This window comes from Rhinolophus ferrumequinum, chromosome 10 (assembly GCF_004115265.2).
Source record: "Rhinolophus ferrumequinum isolate MPI-CBG mRhiFer1 chromosome 10, mRhiFer1_v1.p, whole genome shotgun sequence".
Taxonomy (NCBI): Eukaryota; Metazoa; Chordata; class Mammalia; order Chiroptera; family Rhinolophidae; genus Rhinolophus; species Rhinolophus ferrumequinum.
Genome location: NC_046293.1, coordinates 14,883,339 through 14,906,907, shown reverse-complemented (window position 1 = coordinate 14,906,907; position 23,569 = coordinate 14,883,339). Strand labels below are relative to the sequence as shown.

General features: G+C 41.0%; 1 long non-coding RNA gene across 2 annotated transcripts in view; it reads left to right on the top strand.

Annotated features, from left to right (window-relative positions):
• The window catches only part of LOC117029038 (uncharacterized), a 99,047-nt gene extending 81,550 nt beyond the window's left edge, over positions 1–17,497 (top strand). For both annotated transcript variants that reach the window (XR_004424175.1, XR_004424176.1), the window contains exons 3-5: positions 584–608; positions 16,496–16,531; positions 17,484–17,497. This is a non-coding gene — a long non-coding RNA (uncharacterized LOC117029038). The remainder of the gene's footprint in view (positions 1–583; positions 609–16,495; positions 16,532–17,483) is intronic.
• Positions 17,498–23,569: the final 6,072 nt, after the last annotated feature.

Below are 23,569 nucleotides of genomic sequence, written 5' to 3'. Positions count from 1 at the left end.
CAGAGAACCTGCAATCGGGGATGGGAATGGGGTCCAAAAGAGCGGGGTTGTTTCTGGCATGTGAGTGGGGAGCAGAAATGAGAGGGTTCAGTAACAAATACAGGCAGATTTTTAATGTATGTAACTCCTTTTGGAGCTGGGCTGGTGTCCTGGACACTTCCCTAATTCATTTAGGATATCCCTTCCATTTTGTTTTATGACTTTGCTTTTCCTTGTGACTAGTGCAGAGTGTGACGTAACAATGCCACCGGCTTAGAAGGGGTGCGGCTTAGAAAAGATTTTTCATCCGCCAGTTTCTTTATGTGTAAAAGGAGGAGATTGGATTAGGTGATCTGTGAAATCCCTTTCAGAACCAACACTCGGTAATTTATAGGAATTGTTAAAAGTGGGCAGAATAAATTCTAAATTTAAGATTTGAATTTTATGATTGTCTTGCCCTCCTTTTCTTTTTTTGAAATAGTCATTTAAAAAACCATATTCTCAACTTGTCTCTTCTGGAATATTATTTTAGCTGGGTATTGAATTAAAATTTCTGTTATCAGTGCTATCACTAATGCAAACCTCTCTTTCTCTCTTTTTTTAGGACCTGCAGGAGCAGCTAAAGATGCGTAAGTCATTAATGTTATGATTTTAAACTCTTTCTGAGGAAGACACTGTTTTTCATGATTATGACCTTTAGCTACATGTATGTATTGCTGAAAAGACATGGAAATACTTTCTGTACTATGCACGAATCAAGATCATCATTTGGTTTATGACTGAAGTGCTCTTTGAAGAATGGTATTATTTGTCACTTTTCATTTTAGCCATTCAGTTGCCCTAGCCCTTTAACTCAGAACTTGAAGAAAGGGAAATGTTCGTGTTTCCAACTTCTACAGAGATTTCTTCTAGTTAAAAGCAAGTGCCTACGGGAGAATGAAGCTCTCATCTCCTGTGACTATGCAGTGCCTTGCAATTAGCCTGTGGGGAAAGGCTGGAGCTAAGAATTTACCAAATGCACAGTCAGTCATTTTAAAGTTGATACTTAGATATTTGAATGAATGTATATATGACCAGATACTTGAATGAATGTATATATGACCATGCAGTGTAGCCAGTCAATATTGAGTTGATCTTTAGACCATAGGACATTTAAGACAGGGGCCTCTCTCTGTGAAAGCTTTCTGGAGCTCAGGAACTCAGGCTCCACGTGTCCCTTCTCTGCATCCTCCTACCTCTAATCTGGGTACAGTGAGGACTTTGCAGTAGTTGACTATTTAAGAGTGTTTGTGGTTACTCCATGGAGGGTGGGATCAACTCCTGCCCCACTCTTATCCCAAACTGGTTTGGTGTCAAGATAGATGGTGCCACACACACCCCAAGAGAGTATGAAGATATTTATTACTCACGTAGTGACGCTTTTGGGAATGAGTAGAGATGGCACCCGAACCGGTCCATCATCTTAAGTGAAGGAAGGGGTGAGTGACTGTGGTTTTTATTGGGGTTGGGGAGTGGGACTTGTATGAGGGCTCTTGCGTCAGAGGTTGCATGGTTTGATCTTCCCCACCGTCATAAAGAAGGGGTTCCCCAGCTTTCTTATCAGCTTGCACAGATGTGGGCAAAAGGAGAGCGGTGAGACTTGAAAGCTGTCAGTGGTTACGAATCAAAAATGGAGTCACACTTTTTTTTTTTTTTTTTTTCCACAAAGGAACTCAGAAGATTTCGATGGGGTTGTAAAGCCTTTGGGGAATTAAATGTACCTTTTAGATGGGACTTTCGGTACAAAAGAAGCAGTGTAGATTGCTTCAAACTCCTGGTTGCGGCGTTTCAGTTTATTACAAAAACACTTAGCCATGATGAGTTCAGCATCCTTACCTTGTTCCTAGTACTGCAGTGTCTTGGTCCCTCTGTTAGCCTCTCCTTTGTTGGCAGATTAGTTTCCGCAAGCATTCTCCTGCTCTTTTAGGACCTTTGCTCAAAAACTTTCAATTAGAGCGTCTGGAGGGCTCAGTTGGTTAGAGTGCGAGCTATGAACAACAGGGTTGCTGGATCGATTCCCACAAGGGCCAGTGAGCTCCACCCTCCACAACTAGATTGAAGGACAATGACTTGGAGCTGATGGGTCCTGGAGAAACACACTGTTCCCCAATATTCCCCGATAAAAAAAATTTAAAAAAACAAAACGAAACTTTCAATTAGTCTCCATTGTCCACTGGACTGAGTCCAGAATCCTTTGGGAATAGGAAGACCATTTATGTTTTAGCCTTTAGCTGACCAACTCCACATGACGTGGAAGGAAACACTGCACCAGGGAGGGAGCAAGGTCAGGGACTGAGAGGTGAGCCGACGTCCTGCTCAGAGGGATAACTCTCAGGCGCCCGGACTGACTCCTGCTTCCTGTCTTGGTTCCTTGTTTTGTGCCATTCCCTCTGCCATGATTGTCCTTTTCCCCAATTCTGTTCGTAAAAATTTTATCTATTTCTGGGCTTACGAGTCTTATTCTTTGGGAGAAGAATTTCCTGGATCTCTCAACTGGATATAGTGTCTTTCTCTTCTGAACCTTGTACAGCAGTTTGGACCATCTTATGATGCATCACATTGGGCTTACATTGTAGTCATTTATCTTCTTGTCTTGTGCCCCTTGGAAATGGAGGGAAGTGAAATGTCTTCCCTATTTCAGTGTTCCCTATAATTATTAGTAGTAACATGCTGTGAACATGGTATTTAATGAATCGGTGTTGAATGCATTCCATCATTTCTCTTCAAGGAGAAGGAAAGGAAAGGAAAATCTGAGGATAATGCTGCAGTTTCAAACTTGAGCCAAGGGAAGGGATGGCTGATAATCTAGAGAGGTCAAAAGGGCTAAAGGGAGAAGAGAAGCCATTGGATGGGCTGTGATGGCCACTGGTCACCTGGAGGGACTGTAGTTTCAGTTGATTATTGTAAGTAATACCTGAGTCAGAGTGGAAATGAGCGAGGCGCGAGGAAGTGTGCTTGGTCTTTCATGTAATGTCTGGCAGAAAAGGATGGAAAGATGTTGGTAGCTGGAAGAAGCAGCAAATATTTAAAATATACTGGGGGTGCCAAAAAGTGTATACACGTGACTTGTTTTCATCTTTTGTTATTAGTATGTATTGAGTACTGAAATTTTAATCCAGTTTTTTTCCTTTCTTAAAATGTGTATACATTTTTTTTTTGCACCTTCTATGTATTTCTGTTGTAAAAAGAATGCCAAGAAAATTTGGAAAGTACAGAAAAGTGTTGTTTTTCAAAGAAGAATCAGCTATTACCCTACCACCAGACACAACCATCAATATTTTACACCATTTTCTTCCATTTCTTTCTGATTACTTCTGCCTGATTGTATGTATGATTTTGCATATTGAAGTCTGTTTCTCTTTTTATTTAATTTTGTGAAGGAGATAGAGGTGTGTTTATAGGCTAACGGGTAGGAACCAGTAGAGTAAGAAAAGCTGAGGGTGGTTTGGGGAAGGGGTTATCTGTGGTGAGGGAAAAAATAATTGATGGAGATAGATCCTAGAACAAGCGACAAGAATGAAAGACTTAGAAGGTTAACCTTAGAACCTTGAGCTAAGGGGGAAGGCATGGGTGGAGAGCTGTAGAAATTTAATTACCTTGAAGCAGACTCACATGCAGGGAGTGAGCCTGTGTTTCTCTCTCTCCCTCTGTCTCTTTGCAGTTAAACCACAGTGCAGTAACATGCAGAGCAAAATAGAAGGGAATTCAACGTGATGGCATTTGGCTGCTTTCACAAACCTGTAAAAATCAGCCATGCCTTTTTTTTTTTTCTCCCAAATTTCAGCAAATGATTGTAGCTATTTGGCACCCATAGGTTGTGTTGGGATATTTTTGGTTGGAAATGGCAGAGGCCCAGCGTGAACTGGCCTAAACAAACAAACAAAAAGGAATTTATTGGCATGTGTCAGGAAAAAGCTCCAGGGTTGGCCTTAGTCACAGCTGGATCCAGGTGATCCAGGGACAGGCAGAAACTCATTTCTACCTTCCTGTTTTTGGCTCCATTCTTAGGCAGCTTTCCCCCAGTGGTGATAAAAATGGTCAGTTTATATCTTATCAGCATAATATTTCCTGTGGAAAAACAGGCTTCTCTTTGCCTGTGGTTTGATTAAAAGTCCTAGGGCTGAGCTCTCCCTGGCCAGGACATGGGGTCATGTGCTTCTCTCTGAATTAGTCCTTCGACTGGACCAGGGGAACATGAGCTTCTCATTGGCCAGGCCTAGGTCATGTGTTCACTGCTGGAGCCAATCAGTGCCATTATCTCCACCTGATCATATGGCCAAAAAGTGGGAGAATGGTAGTTCCCACACCAAAAAAAAATCGGGATACTGTTACCAGAATGGGGGACAATGATACCTGGGCAGGCAGAAACAAAGCATGTTCTCCATGTAGGTCAATTTTCATGTTATTTCAAAAAAAATTTCTTTTCGTTTAACATTTTAAGCAATATTTGTAAGAACATTTTAAGTGTGTTTCAAATAAGGAACAGTATTAAACAGGTTGACTCAAATTTAATAGATCCTAGCCACTCAATTTAAGCTAGATAATTCAAATATTTGTTTCACTTAAAACTTGTAAAGTGACATTTCATTAAGCCCCCTTTCTTGACAAAGCAGTTTTATTGTTGCAGAAGGTGGCAACTCTAGAGAAAAAAAAATATCTTGGAATGAGATAATATAAAACATGCTGAAGCTCTGTCTTTTTTGTAAAAAAATGAAGTTATGGATTTCTAATCTTGAGTTTTCTTGGAATCCTTTATTAATTTCCTGTGTCTAAAGCACCTGTATCAGCTGAGCCCTTTCTGTTCCTTGCTACAAACCTGAGGGTGTCTGATAGACTCATACGTGCTCTGTAAAGGTAGCAGACAGGGTGAGCGGGGTGAGGCAGAAGTAGCATTGTAAAAGCAAGCATTTTGGAAGCAGAGAGACCTGCATTTAAACTTCCTGCTCTCATTTACTAGCAGTGTGATATTGTGTCCTTAGTGTTCTTATCTGTAAAATTGGGATAATAGTAACTGTGCAGGGCAACCATCTTCATCATTATCATCGTCATTCTCAGTTAGTAGTTCCTCTTGATTGCGGACTGTATGCCATATAGAGATCTCTAGCCCTTGAAGTTCAAGTACGCGACCTCATTCCGTACCTCGGACAGTATGCTGGAGACAGTGATGCTGTTTCATCCTACAAGGGAGGCGATGAGGCATTGAGCAGTAGAGTAACTGCTCCAGGGCTTTGATGCTCATGGGTACTGTAGATTCAGCATCCTACGATAACGACCAGCCCTATGCTTTGCTGCCCCTTGGTGAATGGTATAGAATTATTCGGTGGTTTAAGCGTTGTTGAAAAGCTTTGGCAGAGCCTCTGTCAGTGGCAGAATACCCAGTGCATTGGAGGTCTTGCTCTGGTTAGAAATCACACAGCCCTGTTGGTTGCCCATCAATATATGGTTCGATTCTCCGCGTAGGATCCCAGGGGAATAGGAGCAGGAAGACAGAGCACATGGGTGGGTTCATCCTGGGATAGAGACGGAGAGGGGGTGACCAGCTAGTGTTGCTAAAATGCTGGACTGCAAGGCACGTAGGTGTTAGAGGGAGGAGGAACACTGGTGGGGGCTGGTGAACGGGGAGACCGGGAGGGTGGATGGTGCAGCCGCAAAGCAGCCTTCTTGGCAGTGGGAACTTCGGAAGGAAGAAGAGTTTTTTTTCCTCTCTAGGGAGTGGGATTTTCTACTTTAAAATGTCAGACGTGAAGTAGTTCCAGGAATTAAGCTCCACTGCGCAGCCATGGGAGTACGTTATTAGAGCAGCAATACACGTTGGGATAGAGGAAGTCAGCGAAATGTAAAATAAGAGGCAGACCGGGTGATTTTCATGGATTTTAAAATTGTTGAAGATGATGATGGTTAAGAAGAAAGCCAAAATTTTTAGTGCAGTCGGGGCTGTCATAGCAAGGTTCCAGCGCCAAAGGGGAGAGTTTCTGAGTGCAAGTGTTATTGGCTCTGTCTCAAAGAGCTCTGTGGGGACGTTGTGTGAGCACGCTGACTCCTTCTTCTGTGGGAGGCACTGAGATGTGGGAAAACAAGCTGCGTATGCCCCAGGTTTTGAGAAAAGTGATACCATCGGGGAAAAGCAAGTTTTCTTTAGGGAAGGAGGTGGAGAGAATTCATGACTTCCTGATAGCAACCAATACTTTACAGCCAATGACAAAATAATCCCTAACACCGTGTGCTTCTTAGAAGGAGAGCAGTAGTGGGGTAGGGAAATTGCAACTTACCCACATAGAAAGAGTAAATTTTCCTCATGTTCTTCAGTAATACATCCTGGAAGAAAGAAAGGGACCAATATTAGCCAATAGGCTCATCCAAGGAGAGAGATGTAAAGATAGCTGTCCCAAGAAGTTTTGAAATTGTGAAGAAATAAATGAGATTACTCATAGGCCCAAATAGTCTATGATAAAACATCAGTTTTGTCCAAAATCAGATGCATTATATTTAGGTGTTTGATAGAATCGATCAGAACCACACTAAAAAGCTATCATAAAAACATATTATAAAGAAAATTAAATAAGTACTCTTTATCTGGAGAACTGTGGTGTACATGAAAGTAAACAGTAAATTAATAAACCTATTTGAAAAGATTATCATGAATGGTAACTGAAAGTTACCATTAGAGCTACATGTAAGATCTCCAGAGGTTTCCCTATTAAATTTGTGTCATTTAAAAGTCAAAATAAGTTTGGCTTCTTTAGTGGCACTGCAAACATGGAAAAAGAAAAGACTGCAGGCTGTTTTTCTGCTTCTTAGGTCACTGCTAGTAAGAATAGCTCTATATTTAGAAAATTTTTCTTGGTGAAGAAGTAAAAAACAAATCTTTCTTTTTGCCTCATAACTGTGTCTGTTCTGGAAGGTTAGGAAAGTGAGAACTTTGTGAACTTTATGGCAGGCTGTAGCCAGGATGACCTAGGAGAGGCTGATTGGAGTGGCTGGCTGCTGTCTAGGTCTTATCGTCTGTATTTGTTCTTGAGAGTACACGTCATGTATCCATGCCTGGGTTCCACTGTGTTAGCTTTGAAACCTTTTTTTAGGTCACTTTGGATAGTTATTTTGTGTAACCCCGAAACAAAACAAATGCAGTGATGAAAATATTTTGACTACCATGTATTACTGAGGAAGACAAAAGTAGTGGTTTATACTCGTATTTGATACAGTAACTCTGGATAAGGTTTCTCTTAACCTAAGTGATAGTTTGAAAGAGGATAGTATTGATAAGAGGAAATCATAGTTGTATAAACTGATTGAAAGGTTTAGGTGTTCTAGCTGGATATTTGGTTTGAAATAGGCACGGACAAAATACAATGAAAAATAGGACAGGAAAAGGAAAGCTATCCTGCCCCAAAGAGCCACCAGAGACATGTGGCTCGTTTTGAGACAGCCCACGTTCCAGAACCTCGACTTAAGAAGTCAAGCTTTTTTATGGTTAGAGAGAAGTTCGGTGCCTTCGGTTCATTTAGGAAAGGTCTACAAAGCTCATAAGAAGCAGACAGGTGTGATTACCTGGAGAATCTGGATCAGTGTAGCTGTTCAATCTGGAAAGGGTAAGAGTCCCATGCTTGACACTAGCAAGTTCACAGGAAGTAAGCTGGAGGTGTTTGCTGGGCACTCTGAGATAGAAGAAAGCAGTTTTGAAACCTGAAGTTATCTAACTAAGCTTAGTTGTGGTTGCCCATGGTTGTTTTTTTTTTGTTTACTTATTTGCTTTCTTTTTCTGACCTGTCTGTGGGTGGGCCACGTGTTGGGCCAACTTTGGTAAGATAGGTATCACTCAGCGTATGCTGCTCTGCAAGGGTGTGTCGTTTTAGAACTGTCAACCAACCGAGGGTGTATCTTTTTCACAATCCCCAAAGTAGGGGAAATAGGAGTGCCTGGTGGTCTACCCTCAGTAACACCTGTCTGTGCAAACATTCTGACCGATGCGGTGACCAAGACTTTGAGTCAGAGCCTGGGCGTGTGATCTCCCTGGAGGAGAGGACGATGCTACCCAGGGGGTGGCTTTGGACTCGACACATGCTTTCTCCTTGAACACTTGGAGTTTTCGATAAAACAAGCTAAATCTTTGCTACCAAAATGAGACCCAATTTTACTTAAATGTCCAGTGTATTTTTTAAACCTGGTCCATACTTGTTAACACCCGTTCCACAATTCTTAGCAAATGTTCTGATTTAAAAGGTTTTCTGCAAAAGATTGGATGTGAGCTTGTGATTAAAATGTCACTGCACTATTCCATTATTTTTCAAATATCACATCACTTTCCACAACGTTTCAGATGATATATATGGTCAGAAATAAAACACCATCTTGATATCAGAGAAAGCAGTTTACCACTAGGCTTTCAGGCAAGCTCCCGCTGGAAAAAACCAGTTTATCATACAAGCTTACTCTGTTGAGTCGTGGCTCACACATAACTAGAAAATGGAACAACTACTTGTTAAAATTAATGTAAATCCTTTAGTACTACTTTGCTCCTTTGCTCTCTGGACTACAGATGTGTCTTCCTTCTACAGTTGCTCCTGGGCACAATTGTGAAATGGATGACCCTGACACCCGAATCCTAGCCTTTGTTCTAGCCCCTCCCCTGGGTGCTTCCCCTTTTCTCTCTCATGTGCTTCTCCCTTCATTGTACATGTACCTGATAATAGAGAACTTGAATTTGTAACTTTAGCCAATAGGCACAATTAAACTATATTTAAATCTTGGCCTTCCCAGATCCTTAAAATGTGTCAACTAGGTAGTTGCTTACACCAGTGAATTTGAAAAAGCCGGCCTGCCTGTCTCTTTCCACCTCTCCTTACCCTCTAATCTTTACTTAGTTGGTAGGTCAGAAGTCGTGGTGCGCCATGACTTTCTTGTCTTGTTGCCTTTGGTGGTCTTATGAGGGCATTAGAACTGCGTTGTAATAAATGGAGGAACTTCCTCTGTTCGCTCTTTTGGATTCAGTTCCATACTGCAGGGACAATTTTGTGGCTGTTTAGTCCCTGGTTAGATAAGAGACAGCTGTTGTAGCCCCTTCTGTCTCCCATTACCCCTCTCAAGAGCACGAGAGTGGCCTAACGTAGAACTGAAGTGAAGCGAATGATGACGAGCTGACTTTCTTTTCTCGTCTTTGCCAGCCAGAAACTTTCTGTTTTCCTGGCAGTGCCTGTGGGAAAAGGGTGGGCCAGTTGGGTGGGAGGCATGGAATTGGGTCCCCTCACCGGGAGTAGTTGCCTTCTTAGGGGTTGCTTGTCCTCCTTAAGACTGACTCCAGTCACCCTTGATTGCTGGTAGACCCACAAATAGAGTCAGATCTCAGTGTGCCCCAAAGGGACAGGCGCACCGCCTGACCTGGGAGAAAAAGCTTAAACTGCAAAATAATTGCAGGATTTTGTAGTTGATATTATCAGAAGCCTAGGGAATGTGTGCGGGAATGGATTCTAAGGATGTGAGAGATACCAAAGAGGAAGGACTGTATACTGAATCAGACTGAATTTATTGTTATATTTAACAGAGGTTCTAAATTTCATAATTTAGGTGCACGGCTGGGACTCCAACAGTTTAGGTTAAAGTTGGTTGATGAAACAAAATGAGCTTACGCTCTTAATGAGAGGAGGAATATGCCAGAACTTCCCAGGTATAATGCAGAAGAAGGACCCCAAAGGCTTAAGGAGAAAGGGATGTCGGTATGAATTTCTCATGTGTGACCTACTCCTCATCACAGAGGGTCCCCCTTCATTAAGGCATTAAGAAAAAAGTGAGAAACACAGAGTGAAGGAAGTATCCCCAGAAGTCTAAGGTAGCTGTCCTCTGTGAGATGGCTGTGACAGGAGAAGCTGTCCCTGTGATGGGCTCTTATTTCTTTGGGCATGATAGAGGCTAGAGGAGCAGAGGCCAAGTAGTGGTGGAACTTGACCACCTGAGACAAGGTGGGCGCATTTCCCATAATGGACAGTAGAGATGAAGAGGCAATTAAAATATGTTGTCCTGAAAGGATCTTTGATGATAGTTAGTTGACCATAAATTAGAAGGACGGCCTTCTACAGGTTAATTTTCTCCCTCCGTGTATTTCTATAAGAGGAAGACTCCTGGTCTGTGAGATAGGAACCTGATTTGAGATACCACAATGGAAAGGCACAGCCTCTTAACTCAGTTTCCAGACTCAATTCAGTCTCAGAGCCCCTCGAGTGAAGAGGAGGCCGTGTTCCCTAAGGGAACATTCATTACTGCCACATGCGGGTACTATGGACATTCCTCCATGTCGTCCCCAAAGGGACTTGTATCTGTTTACTAGAGCAGCTGTGTCCTGAGCAAAAGGAAGCACCAAGCCCTTTGAGATTTCTAGACACTGGCTCTGAGTTGATGTTAATACCTGAGGACCCAAAATGCCACTGTGGTCCACCAGTCCATGAGTCGGTTTATGGTAGTTAGGTAAAAAATGGAATTTTGGCTAATTTTCAAATTCTAGTGGGTCCAGTGGTCTGTAGACCCCCGTTCTTGTGATTTCCTTAGTTCTTGAATTCATAATTGGAATAGACATATTTAGCAACTGGCAGAATCTTCTCGTTAGCCCTCTGACCTAGGGCTATCATGGTAGAAAGGCCAAGTGGAAGCCCATGGAGTTTCCCTTCCTACCAGAATAATAAACAAAAAGGAATACTGCATCTCTGGGGGAGTTGTATTGATTAGTGTCCCCACAAAAGACTTAAAAATTAAGGCATGGAGATACCTCTCATGTTCTCATTTAATTTGCTTGTTTGGCCTGTGCAGAAGGCCGATTTATTTTAGTGAGTAACTTTGGATTATTTTACACCTCATGAAGAGGTGATGCCAATGTCAGCTACTCTTCAAGATGTGGTATCTTTACGGAAAATAATGAACAGAGCTCCTAGCTCCTGGTGGGCAACCTTCGGTCTGGCAAATACTTTGTCCTTGTGCCGTTTTGCAAGGATTACCAGAAGCAGTTTGCTATACCTGGCATGGCCAACAGATCCCATCCCATCACGGCCTTGCGTCTGTGTTACACAGTTCCTCTGCTTTCTCGCATCTTCTGTTCTGCAGTATCTGGACCTTATTGACAGCCCCTGACACATCACACTGGTCCAGTGTATTGATGACATTGTAGTCATTGGACCTGATGATCGTAACAAGTACTTCAGATGCTTCAGTAAGACATGTTCAGTGGATGAGATAAACCCCGTTCTTGCTACCAAGTAATGTATCTGTTAGTGTCCAGTCAGGGTAAGGAAACCACATTACCTATTTTAGCAGAGAATTCACTGTTAGGAATTGGTTAGGCGGGTCTTGGAAGATTGAGTATGTAAGAAAGGAAACTGAGATGGACAGAAATAGGAATAGCAGGAAGTGGCCACCACTCCTGGGGATGGAATGACAGAGGAAAGAGGGTAGGGCTATCAAAATCTAGGAGCTGGAGGAGGAGGGATTCTACGGGGCCGGGACCCAGCTTCTGAGGAAAAAGTGTTGCCTGGCAGCTGCTGGTATCTCAAGGTCTTAGAGGAGAGGGCACTGTCAGGCTGGAGCTGTCACATCTGACTTTTGTAATGCATCCGTGATCACAGCTGCAGGCCACACAATAGCCACTGCCCCCCACCCCTTAATCTGTAGTGACCAGAAAAGGGGAGTAATGGGACCTGTTCTGGACACTGGAACAAGCCGCTGGGGGTGATCCTGACAGGAGCAGCACCCTAAGCTGGAAGGAGTACCCCTTTTTCCTCTTTTTGCATTTTCTTTCTCTCTAGCATCCCCTTGGTAAAACCAACAGGAAGCCAGGTGGCAAAGGAGAGGTGGTTTTCAGAGTCCTGCCCCCAACCTCACAGATATGGGGGTGAAGGGGTTGGTGGGGAGACAGTGGCTTGAAGTCCGGCAAAGGTCCTGTAGCAAGAGTGGATTGGTCTTGATGTGCCACATAGTGGTTTCCAGATCACTTTTGACCCCTTGATCCCTCATTGACCCCAGCCTCCGGCTCCATGGGGGTGACACTGGGCAGGGCAGGCAAGCGGGGAGGGAAACTGGAAAAGTTACCTTTCACTTTTTGTTTTTAGGTGGTTTGGTTTATGGGACCCCATCCCTTACCTCATAACTTTGCATTTTCAGTTCTCTTGGTAGAAGCCTTAATCTCAAGGTGTCATCCCCCTTTATGGTAGATTATGGGGTGCTCTTTTTGTCCCCGAATCTCTTCTCTCACATTTCCCATTTTTCAGAGGCTCTGCTTGCTGGTGTCAGGGCCTTGACTCCTGAGCTCTGTTTGAGAGCTCTTACTTGGAAGTGCGTTACTTCTGGGAGATTCATCCTGGCTGATGGATGTCCACTGCTCCTTTTCTGAGGGAGCAAGATTATGGGCAGGCTGAGTCTGTAGAGATTCTTGGGCCAGTGAACCCCTGGGGCAGGTTATCAAGTGCAGCAGAGCAGTTCGGCCTCTTTTCCAATTCATCTCCTGTGAGTTGGCCTCGTTTCCATGTTATCTTTTCCAGCATGGACTAATTCAATCATCAAGCTCTCCTCTCTAAGGAAAGTTCAAGGATGAAGTCACCGCATTCTTTGTCCTAACTGATCTGCTTCAGCACGGGCAGAAAGTAGGGCAATGAAGCCTATTTCTGAGGACCTTCTAAACTCTGTTCCTGACTACTGTTCTCAGAAAGCTGGGGGGAGGTGTGGCTTTGTGTTCTGCGCTCCTTCCTCGTTTCCTTTACTGGTTTTTACCCATTTTGTAATCCATCAGCCATCACAGCTGCAGGCCACATGTTGGCCACTGTTCTCCCACTTAAGCTGTAATGACCAGAAAAGAAAAAGAATCAAGTCCTCGGTGAAACACAGAGTGGTTCATCCAAGAGCTCCATCGGGGAGGGGGTGGGGGGACTCTGGCCTGAGCGCGCATCTCAGTTTGAAGTTTGGATCTGAGAGATTGAAGGAGGACCACAGACCATTTCCCTGACTTCAGAAGCTGAACGGACACCTGCAAGTGCCTACAATGAGACTACACAGGCTTACCAAAACGTGAAACTTATTTGCCTCTGATTCAAATGACCTAAGCTCCCCATGGGAATCTTGGTTATCCCATGTACATCCGGAACTCCCTTTGGCACTTGTCTGTCTAAGAGAATATCAGCAAATGAATTACTAAGGCAGGTTGATGACAAAAATCTTTCAAACTATGTTCTGTGAGGGCAAACAAAGCGCAATGATTCCTGAAAATGGTGTTCCGATGGAGCAGCCCCCGTGTTCAGACACCCAGGGCATTCATTATTCAACACTTGAGACTCGCCCCAAGGATTAGACTCCCCAAAACTTAAGCTTCTTGCTAAATTGCTCAGTGGTATGATAAATTGAACATCCCAGTTTTGAACTGCCCCAATATAATGCCCACTTCTCTTAGTATCAACACGAAATGACCTTTCAGGGAGGTTAGTCTCCCACAGCAGAAGATGGATTTTTTACATTCTCATCTGGAGCAAGTAGTAACCATGAGGAAGTTCCACCAGCATTTCAGGGCATTGACTTACCATCTCCAGCCTTCCTTTTCCCGGGAAGCTACGTTGCTGCTTGATGAATCATTTCTTCTTCTTATTCTACAGCCTGTGTAGTTGGGACAGGACCGTGTCACCCGGCTGCTAGGATGCTGTCCTCTTGGACACGGGAGGGCAGCATTTAGTCCTCAGGCAGCTAAACACAATGGCTCGGACCTATCTGTCCACAAGGAGAGACCAACTACCATCTTCTGACTTAATCTCAGTCTGGACCTGGGTTTCCAGATGAATAGATTCTAATAGGACTTCTGATTAGGACCACTTTGGTACTTGGATAAAGATGAGTTATGTAGCAATTCCACAAGTTCTACAAAGATTGATTATAGCTGGCAGCTATTAGAGGTTTCTTTTAATGCTAATGAAACATTGACTAGCACTCTTCTACCATCTTGGTTTCCTCTTTCCTTAAGTGGAATGATATAAATTAGAGAGGTCCAGCATGGGAGATGGGGGTGCTTTTCTCATTCAAATGAGCATGGGCTCCCGATTTATGAAGCAGGAGGCGGAATCACACAAACTTAGATTTGAGTTCTGGCTCTGTTACCTGGCTGTGCTACCTTGGTCATGCTACTCAACCGTTAACAGCCTCAGTTTTGCATGTTTAAAATGTGGCAAATACCTGTCTTGCAAGACTATGATGAGGAAATAATGTAAGAGCACCAGCAAAGTACCAGGTGTGGTCACACAAATGGGTTGTGAGCCAGGGGTGATGCTCAAAGGTGTTGAGTGATGTGCAGGCAGCTCCCACTTTAGGGAAAGCTGTCATGTTGGTTTGTCACTGGCAATGATTTTGACTTTTCCATCTTCCTGTTTGAGTGGCGGAGTGGTGAATTAGAATATGGAGCATGGCTTTGGTGGCAGATGGGGTTTAAATGTTGGTCTTGCATCTTTATTAATTACATGGTTCTCTGAACCTATTTCCTCAGGTCTAAACTCTCAGAGCTGTAGTGAGGAATAGCAGTGATGCATGTGAAGTACCCTGTCCTTATCTGACACACAGGAGGGACTCACTGATGATGCCATTTTTATCCATGTGGTCTTTGTTCTCCAATCTTCATATTGTAGAATAATTGTTCGTGGAAGGAATGGATGAAGCAGCAATCTCAGACATGGAGCATAGATTCAAAGGCAGGCATTATACATTATTTGAAGGTTTGAGAGAATAGACATAAATTTTAATAAATGGTATTTTTAAAAAACATTTTGTATTATATCTGAAGCTTAATTTATTATCCAATAAATATGGCAGTTACATTGTCATTTCCTGCCAGTTCGATGTGTTGATTAATTTTGTAATGGAGAACACAGACCAGGTTTAAGAATATTGAATAATTTATAAGAGATAATAGATTAAAAATCATTTACTACTTTCTTATATTTGGGGAAATGAAATGTATTTTAAAACCTTGACTATATCCTTAAGCAAAATTAGACAAAAGGGGAAAAATTAAAATAAACAGATATGTAATTGGCTATGAAAAGAGTAAGCATGGCAGAAAACATGAGACAACGTATATGTCTAAATCGACCAGTTATATATAGCTTCAGAAACAATTTCATGGTAACATTAGTCACTCAGGACCAAAATAGACCAGTTCTAATAATCTTGAAAGAGTTTGTCACCATCATTTTCCTATTAGCTATACTAACAGGTTATAAATCCATTTTAATTACAAGTAGTGAACAACACTTTGTTATATCACTTCAATAAGCATAGCACCATTTCTAATACAGTATGACTTTGACACCTTTGAATTGAAAAATGATCCAACTTTAGCAAGGGAGAAGTGAAGTTGATAATTACCTGGTGAGTTTAGGTTATGTGCTCAGCTTGAATCAATGAGACATCAAGGTGGACTTTGGACTCTGTTGGAGCGTTAGCTGTGGGCCTGGCCAGTGTTCAAAGGATAAATTGTCACTTGTATACTCCCCTCCTTTATAGACTTGGTACTTAGTGGCTGCTGCAATGAAGCAAAATCTCCCGTACATATACATTTGAAATATTTACAACTTTTAAATGGGTGAAACCACAATTATTCCCTAAAATTAGAAAGTTCGGTGAAGTTGTTTGGATGTTTTCAGTTTGCTTTCTTCTTAACTGAAGCCCCTTAGAATTACATGTTGAGTTCAGCCAGGTACATTTGGATCTTGTTCAGATGCAAATTTCTTTATTTTCTTTCAGAAAAGTAACTTACATATGTATCCTAGCTAGTGCTTCAAGGAAAACTTCCTGATCCTCTCAGAAATGTGCCAAGGAATTCTAGGAGGATATAGATTCCTTTTACGCAAGGAAAGAGGCCATGCATTTTATAGTAGTGATTCCCTCTGCAAACTTCCCTTTAAACATTTCCTCCTTCTCTTTGCAGTGGATCATGTATAAAATGGCTGCAGTTTTTTTAAATTAAAAAAACAATCTAATTGACATGAACCTGAAATTGTGCCACTGAACTGGCATGCGGAATACAAAATCATAGTGCGTCAGTACTGGAAGGGCCCTTTGGAGTCATCTGATCGACCCCCTTTTTCTACAGATGAGATACAGGCAGGCAACTTGCCCACAGCCCATCTGTCACATAGGGAGTGGGTGGCACAGCCAAAACAAGAACCCAGTCTTCCTGGGGCCTCATTTATGGGCTCTTTCCAATTTCGGCCGCCTCAGTTTTTCATTTTGTTTGGCATTTGGGCTTTTTGGCATTTGCTGGGTCTGCACATTTTGGTACGTAGAAAATTAACAATTTTTTAGTGTGTGAATGATTGAGGTGGAGACAGAATACTGTGTTACAGAAATACTAGATGGAAGAACTTGAAATAAATAGACTTTAACTCAGAGTCCCTTTTCTCATAACAAAACATGAAGTCTCTGACTGCATAACCAAATGGCTAATAGCAAATGTTTTTGACTTTTTTAGAACAGAAGAATCGATAATAGAAGATGACAAGAGGAGGTACGTTTGGTATTAAAGCTGGCTTTAATTTGGATAATTTTGGCCACACCTCATAGATTTAATTTAACATGTATTAATTTAACTCGCAAATTTAATTGAACACTGTAGCACACTACTAATAATATGGAGTCCGTCAGAAAAACATTTGGCATGGCCTATGTGATCTGTAAAAGAACTTGCCCAGGATTTATTATCTTTTCTTCTTTCAGGCAAGTTTGGTTTTTTTCCTGTGCATGTGGCCTGTAGTAGTTTCTATCCTGTGGCCTTTCGATGTGCTGTTCTCCCTAACTGGATGACTTCCCTTCATTCTCTCAGCCTTCTCCGTCCTCCCACTCCTCCTCCTCTGGTTAACTGCAGAGTACTCTCATCATGCCTTAGCGCACGCGTGCGCGCGCTCTCTGTCTCTCTGTCTGTCTGTCTGTCTGTCTCTCTCCTTCTCCTTCTCTCTCCTTCTCTCTCCCTCTCTCCCTCCCTCCCTCTCCCTCTCTCTCTCTCTCTCTCTCTCCCCCCTTCCCTCCTTCTCTCCCTCCCTCCTAATTTTATGTTTATATCTACTTACAGATAAAATGTTTTTGTGTGTCCATAGCATTGAATACCACTTTGGTCACTCTGAATGCTTAATAAATGTTCCTTGTCACTCCACTGATATTTATCACTATACTAAATTACAACATCCCAACTGCTTTTCTTTCTCATTATAAGTAAAATATCTAAAAATTCTACTAGCTCAATACAGCTTTCTTTTTTTATATGTAGCTTCTTTTTAACAGAAAAAAAAAAAACAATTATATTTCCAAGAGTGATACTATTCTGAATTCTACTTTGGAAAATTCATGAGTTATGTTAATAATTCTATAAGTGTTTGAAGTAGTCCACGCTATCACTTTCTGCAAATAATAGTACCATTTAAATTGGTCTGATTTTCCTAGTATATCTCCTTCTTTTCATTAAGAAACTACGGAGGAGTGTATGTTGGTCTCCCATCTGAAGCTGCCAATATGGTATCCAGTCAGACAAAGACTGTTCGAAAAAGTAAGTAAAGTCATGTGATATTTATTTTCTCTAAGTATTTATTTTATATTTTGTGGAAAAACATAGTTTATATTTCAGCTGGCTTGACTCAACCTATATATTACTGAATGGCAGTGAACCACATATATAAGAACCACATATCTCTTCATTATAATCATTTATTGAAATTGCCAACCATATGATAAAAGTCATTCCAGAGCAAACGTTAGCTTCCCTTCGTGGTGATGCTCCGTGGGTATTTTTAATTTCTTGTTAATTTCAGTGGTGATCAGTGTGAAAATGAAAGCGAATGTTCTAGTTAGTTTACGGAGTTTTTGCAGAACATAAAGGTAAATTCTTGTAGTACATTATAAAAATGACTAACTGATAATCACTGGTGATTAGAGGAAAAAGTAACTGTCTTTTGTATAATTAAATGAAGCGAGGCTCCTTTTTCTGAATTTTAATAGTAATTGTGGGGTGAATGAAGTCCTTTCGATTATAGGCATGACTGCAGCCTTGTAGTAGCTTCTTGCTTAAATAAAGTTTTAAGTGAGTGTGATAAAGAATGCTGGTTTACTAAGTGCTGTACACGTGTCTCATGTATAGTTTTAAAGGACTATTAATATGTTTCATTTGCACACAAGGCTGTATATTACATTAACATATCTTAGTTATTTATTCCTCATTGCTATTTCTCTACTTTATGATTTAGACGAGCAAATACATATATGTAACCACTATTTGTAGTTTTATAGGAAACTAGAATATGTTCTTTATAATCTGAACATTTTTAAAAATTAACTTTTCTTAATTTTCTCTTTAAGATTAGAAGAAAATATGACAGTAATCAAGAGGTACTGTATATTTTCCTAAATAATTGTATATATTTAGCCTTGATGATGAATGAACTGTAGATATTATTGCTATGTATTTGTAAGAAATCTTGGCCTTCAAGATTAGGAAGTGGTCTCAGCTTGTGGTTAAATCAATGGAACCAAACATTTTTTCTTGTAAAGAGGTCTTTAACGATTAGAGCAATTTTCTTTGTATTTTTTAAAAAAATTTGTTTTCTTTCAAATGAAGCCTAATTCATTTAATAAGAACAAGTCAAATTTTTACCAGAAACACTGAGGTTTTACTCTTTATTGACAAAAACTTGGAAGGGCGAGAACCTTGGAAATGAGAGGGAGAGACTAGAAGAGGCTGAGGCTGGGAATTAGATTAGGATCAACATGAAGTGTGTGACAATAGACAGAGATCGGTTAGTATACAGAGAAGCGGTGTATTAGTACCCAAACTCCAATAGACATGGGCAGTCATCAGCGTGCAGAGATGCAGTTATGCAGGAAGGAATAGTAAAGTCATAGGCCAAGTTGACTGGTTGGATATCGTAAAACATGTTCAATATGGACGGGAAGAAACTTGTCTAAAAGATGAAGCACTGTGCACCTGGGATCCTGCTGAAGAGCCGGAGTTAGAATTATAATAAGATGAACAAGAACAAGGACAGGAGAAAATAGCTTTCATTTATTAACTGCCTTCTGTGGACCAGTCTCTAAAAGACACCCAAGCAGCCTTTCCATAGTGGCAGAGTCTCGGTTCACCTGGTCCAACAACGCATTGGATGATTGGCTCCCCACTGTCTTTCAGTCTTGCTGAATGACTCCCGGTCTCCTTTGAACCTTCAGTGATCAGGAATGCTCTGTCTCCTGAGATTCCTGAGATAGCCCATTCTTTTTTGGCATCCCAACAGCCTTTGATTTGAATTCAGTCTCTTTCACTTACTAGCTGGGCAAGTTACTTCCCCTTTGTAGCCTCCATTTTGTAATCTGTAAAATGGAACTAAGGCTTAGCTTGAAGGGTTGTTGTTAGGATCAGATATGAAATGCACGGTAGCTTCTGCGATCATCGTTGTCATCATCACCATCATCACTGATGATGCTAATGCATCATCATTATATTATTCTTTTTTGTAACCACCATCCAGCCATTGGCAGATGCAGAGCAAGACCGAGTTGATATTGAACCAACTTCTTGCTGAGGGACAGTACTCGAGTTGGTGTTTGGGAGGGGAGAGCTCACAGAACAAGCTCACAGGCGGAGACACATCAGCTTTCCCACTGGGGGTGGGGACACAGAAGCTGTAACCAGTTTCTTCCTGACAAGAACGATCACAATCTTGGGTGGCTACTTCTGTGAAGACTTTCTCATCAAGGCAACGGCATCATGGGACTTTAGTCACTTGTGCCTGTGAATACATCAGAGTTTTGAGTTTCTCTTTAGGAATTTGCTTGAGATTTTCTATTTCCAATATTTTTAATGGAGTTGTAACACTCCATGTAGATTTCTAAGTTCCCTGCCAGTTTTGCCCTATGCAGTAGTACTTCTATTATTTTCATCAAATGGAAGAGGTAATGTAGTTGAAGGAAAGCTTACGTTACTGTTCACCCTTCTGAAAACAGGGTGCATTTCAAAAACCATGGGAATAGAGTGGGAAAAGGTACCATGTGGGTAAGGATCAGGGGACTCAGTAGCTCAGTTAACACAGGACCTTAGTTGAATCCCATACCCTCTCCAAGCTTCTCTCAGTTTTAGTTTTTTCATGGGAGACAAGATGATTGCTAAACTTCGTGTGTGAATCGAACGCTCTCTGATACCAGTTTGGCATTATTGCTGCTCAGCCCATAGAACTTTTTACTGGTCATGGCCGTGAATATATGTTATTTTATTGCCATCCTTCCCTCCTCAGTTTTCCCTATTTCTACACCATCAATATGATCCTGATTTTTCTTTTGCCTCCTTTGAATCACCTGAAAAGTTTTCTAAGTTGAAACGCTGTCCATTTTTCGTAGTTGCTAAACATCCACTTACCTGTAATATATCTGAACTCATGGCTTTCGGGGCTTCATTTTTGGGGCAGGAACCCCGATAAGACTATCCTTTGGAGAGGAGGACATTTTATGGAAAGGATTGGAGACATTTTTTTGGACCTAACATGGAAAACCTCTTTTGAAATAAAACCACTGAACTCACTCAATAACCAAAGTCCAAAGTTGATTTGGTTACTTTTTGAAATAATTTTAGGAATTATTTCAGAATCTTCTGAAATTACTTATATCATGATACAAATGGATAGTTTCTGCTACGGATGATTCGCAGGTGAAAGTTACGCCCATTTAGATGTGTGCAATGCTGCCAGCCCAGAGGAGCTTAAATGATGCGTCTCGGATACCAGTGGATGGACTAGCTACGTCAGAACCTCCCCGCTCCTGGGGCAGCTTCACGTAATGTGGATGACTAGGCCCCTCTCAGGAGGGTCTGCCCAAATAGGGAAGTTATGGAATCCTGGCCGAGCTGTCTGCACCTTTAATCTAGGTGACATTGGCATGCAGCGAGGTTTGGGCTTTATCGTGTTGTATTTTCATTGTAAGTTTATAAGTCTCTTTCTCCACTCGACTTTATCCCTCTGTATAAGTATCATCAGTGGTTAGTGCTGTGCTGACCACATATTAAGTCTCAAATAAATATTAAGAGAATGTTGAATGTGTGTTTTAAAAAAAGAAATCAAATAATTGATAGGCTTAAAGCTGATATATATTTTTTGAAGTTGTACCTTTTCAAACTTGCTGACTCTTTTCCCTTTTTCTGTTTGTTGTCTTCATAGCTTGCTCATCAAGATTTAGAAGGAAATTCGCCCCATGGGACGTTGTAAAGTGCACAGACATTTCCAAGGGAATTCTAAACAGTTACCTACCGTCCTACCCCAAATTCTTAAGTCTACAGTTAAAACAATGGGTGCACGTTGATGGTGTGGTCCCAGGAAGGAATTGGTTACCCAGTACACTCGTGTATGGAACTGGCTGTGGTCCACCTGTGAGAGACACGCTAACAAACCGTTGTTGCCCTTCCCGCCTGTCCTCCTCCAGCACCATTTTCACCCTGGCCGTTCAACACAGTTCAAGAAGATCATGTCTTTTCACTGATACTTTTTTGATAGTTTTTATATAACAAAATCCTTCTTCTATTTATAACTTAAGATGATAAGGCACTATAAATGATTTACCTAAAGTAATATATTTGTGTTATCTTTCACTATTTCTACTTCAGTTTAATTTTTACCTGTAAAGTTGTTAAATTGACTCTTACTGTTCTCTCTTTTGCTTTTTTACGATATGGGTTTCAGCTTTATTTAAATGTCAGAGAATTTCCTTTATTAGGAACAATGTATTACATTGCAATATTTGAAAATAATTCACTGAAATTTGCATGCCGTCTATACATTTTGATTAACTTCCCATTTTCTTTAGTCAAAGGCTATGTAACTACAAATACGTCATAGCCGTTGAGTTTCCCATTCTGCCTTTGAGCGATCACAGCATCTCATCATGTTAATTCCATACTGTTTTTAAGGATTTGTGACTGATGGTTAGTGGGATATTTGGAAAGTTCTTACTTTGATAGTGATCACCTACGTGTATCTACTTAGTATTGCAATGTAAATTATTCAGGTTACCAGTGTATTTCAACAATTAAACTATTTTTATCCCTCTTTATCTGGATTTCTTAATAATTTTTCAAAAGAACACTTTGAAGGAAGTCACACATGGCATAGTGATGTATAGATACAATATATCAGTATGTAACGATCATAACGTATAAATAGATTACCATGAAAAACCAAAGTTTTTCATAAGAAAAGCATCATCTTACATATTTAGTCCATATGACAACCGTAGGGACATCACATTGATAAAGAAAAAAAAAGTATCGATGGTAAGAATCACTAAGAAATGATCTCGATACACGTATTCCTGTCCCATTTCCATAATGGTATTTAGATGGGCTATTAGCAGTTTATCACAGAAGGGATAACACAGAAGAGTCACCTTCTGAAAACTTTAAATTTTGCAGTAATTTTAAATTTACGGACATGTGTAAAAGTAGTATAGAAAGTTCCTGTATGCCCTTCCCCCAGCGTCCCCTGATGTTAACATATTACACATAGTACATTTGTCAAAATTAAGAAATTGAACATTAATATAATGCTATAAACTAAACTACAGCCTTTAATTACATTCTATTAGTTTTTCCATTAAAATGTCCTTTTTTTCTGGTCCAGGATACAATCCGAGATTCCATTGCATTCCTTTGCATTTGGTCATCCTGTCTCCTTAGTCTCCTCTTCCTGGCATTTTCTCAGGCTTTCCTTGTTTTTCATGACCTCGACACTTTCGAAACAAACTGCTTGATATTTTGTAGTATTTCCCTCAATTTGAATTTGTCTGATGTTTTCTCAAGGTTAGACTGGGAAGAATGCCATAGAGGTGATGTGGCCCCTGTCATCACATCATATAATACCTCATGATCTCAACCTGACTTTTACTGGTGATATTAATTGGGATCGCTGGCTGGAGGATGTCTGTCAGGTTTCTCCCCTGTGAGGTTTCTAGTTTTTCTTTTTCTCCACTGTGAGGTTTCTAGTTTTTCTTTTCCATCTTCTGCTCCTTGTAAGTGGGTCAGTAAGTTTAGACCACACCCAAAGGAGAGGAGAATTAAGGTCCACCTCCTGGAGAAAAGAGTATCAAAGAATTTCTGGATATTTGTTCAAAGCCCCAGTAACTAATAAGTATTTGGGGGGAGATACTTTGAGAGTCTGCAAACATCCTTATTCTTGTTAAAGATTTGCCCACTAATTTTAGCATTCATCCTCCGATGTTGCCTCCAGCAGTTATTACTGAGATGTTCCAAAGGTGGTTTTCTACTTCCCTCGTCCCTTCCAACGTATTGCTTAGAATTTCCCTTAAGGCATATTTGTCCCTTTCCCCCATTTGCTTATTTATTCAATCATTTATTTATGTCTGAATAGATATTCACTTTGTTCTTTACATTATAATCCAATACTATCAGTATTTTATTGCTCACATTGTTCAAGCTCTGACCATTGGCAATTTTTTCTGTTTGGTTCTTGAAAAACCCCATGAGGGTTTTATCCCCGTTAGGTTGACTTTTAATAGCAAACAGGCC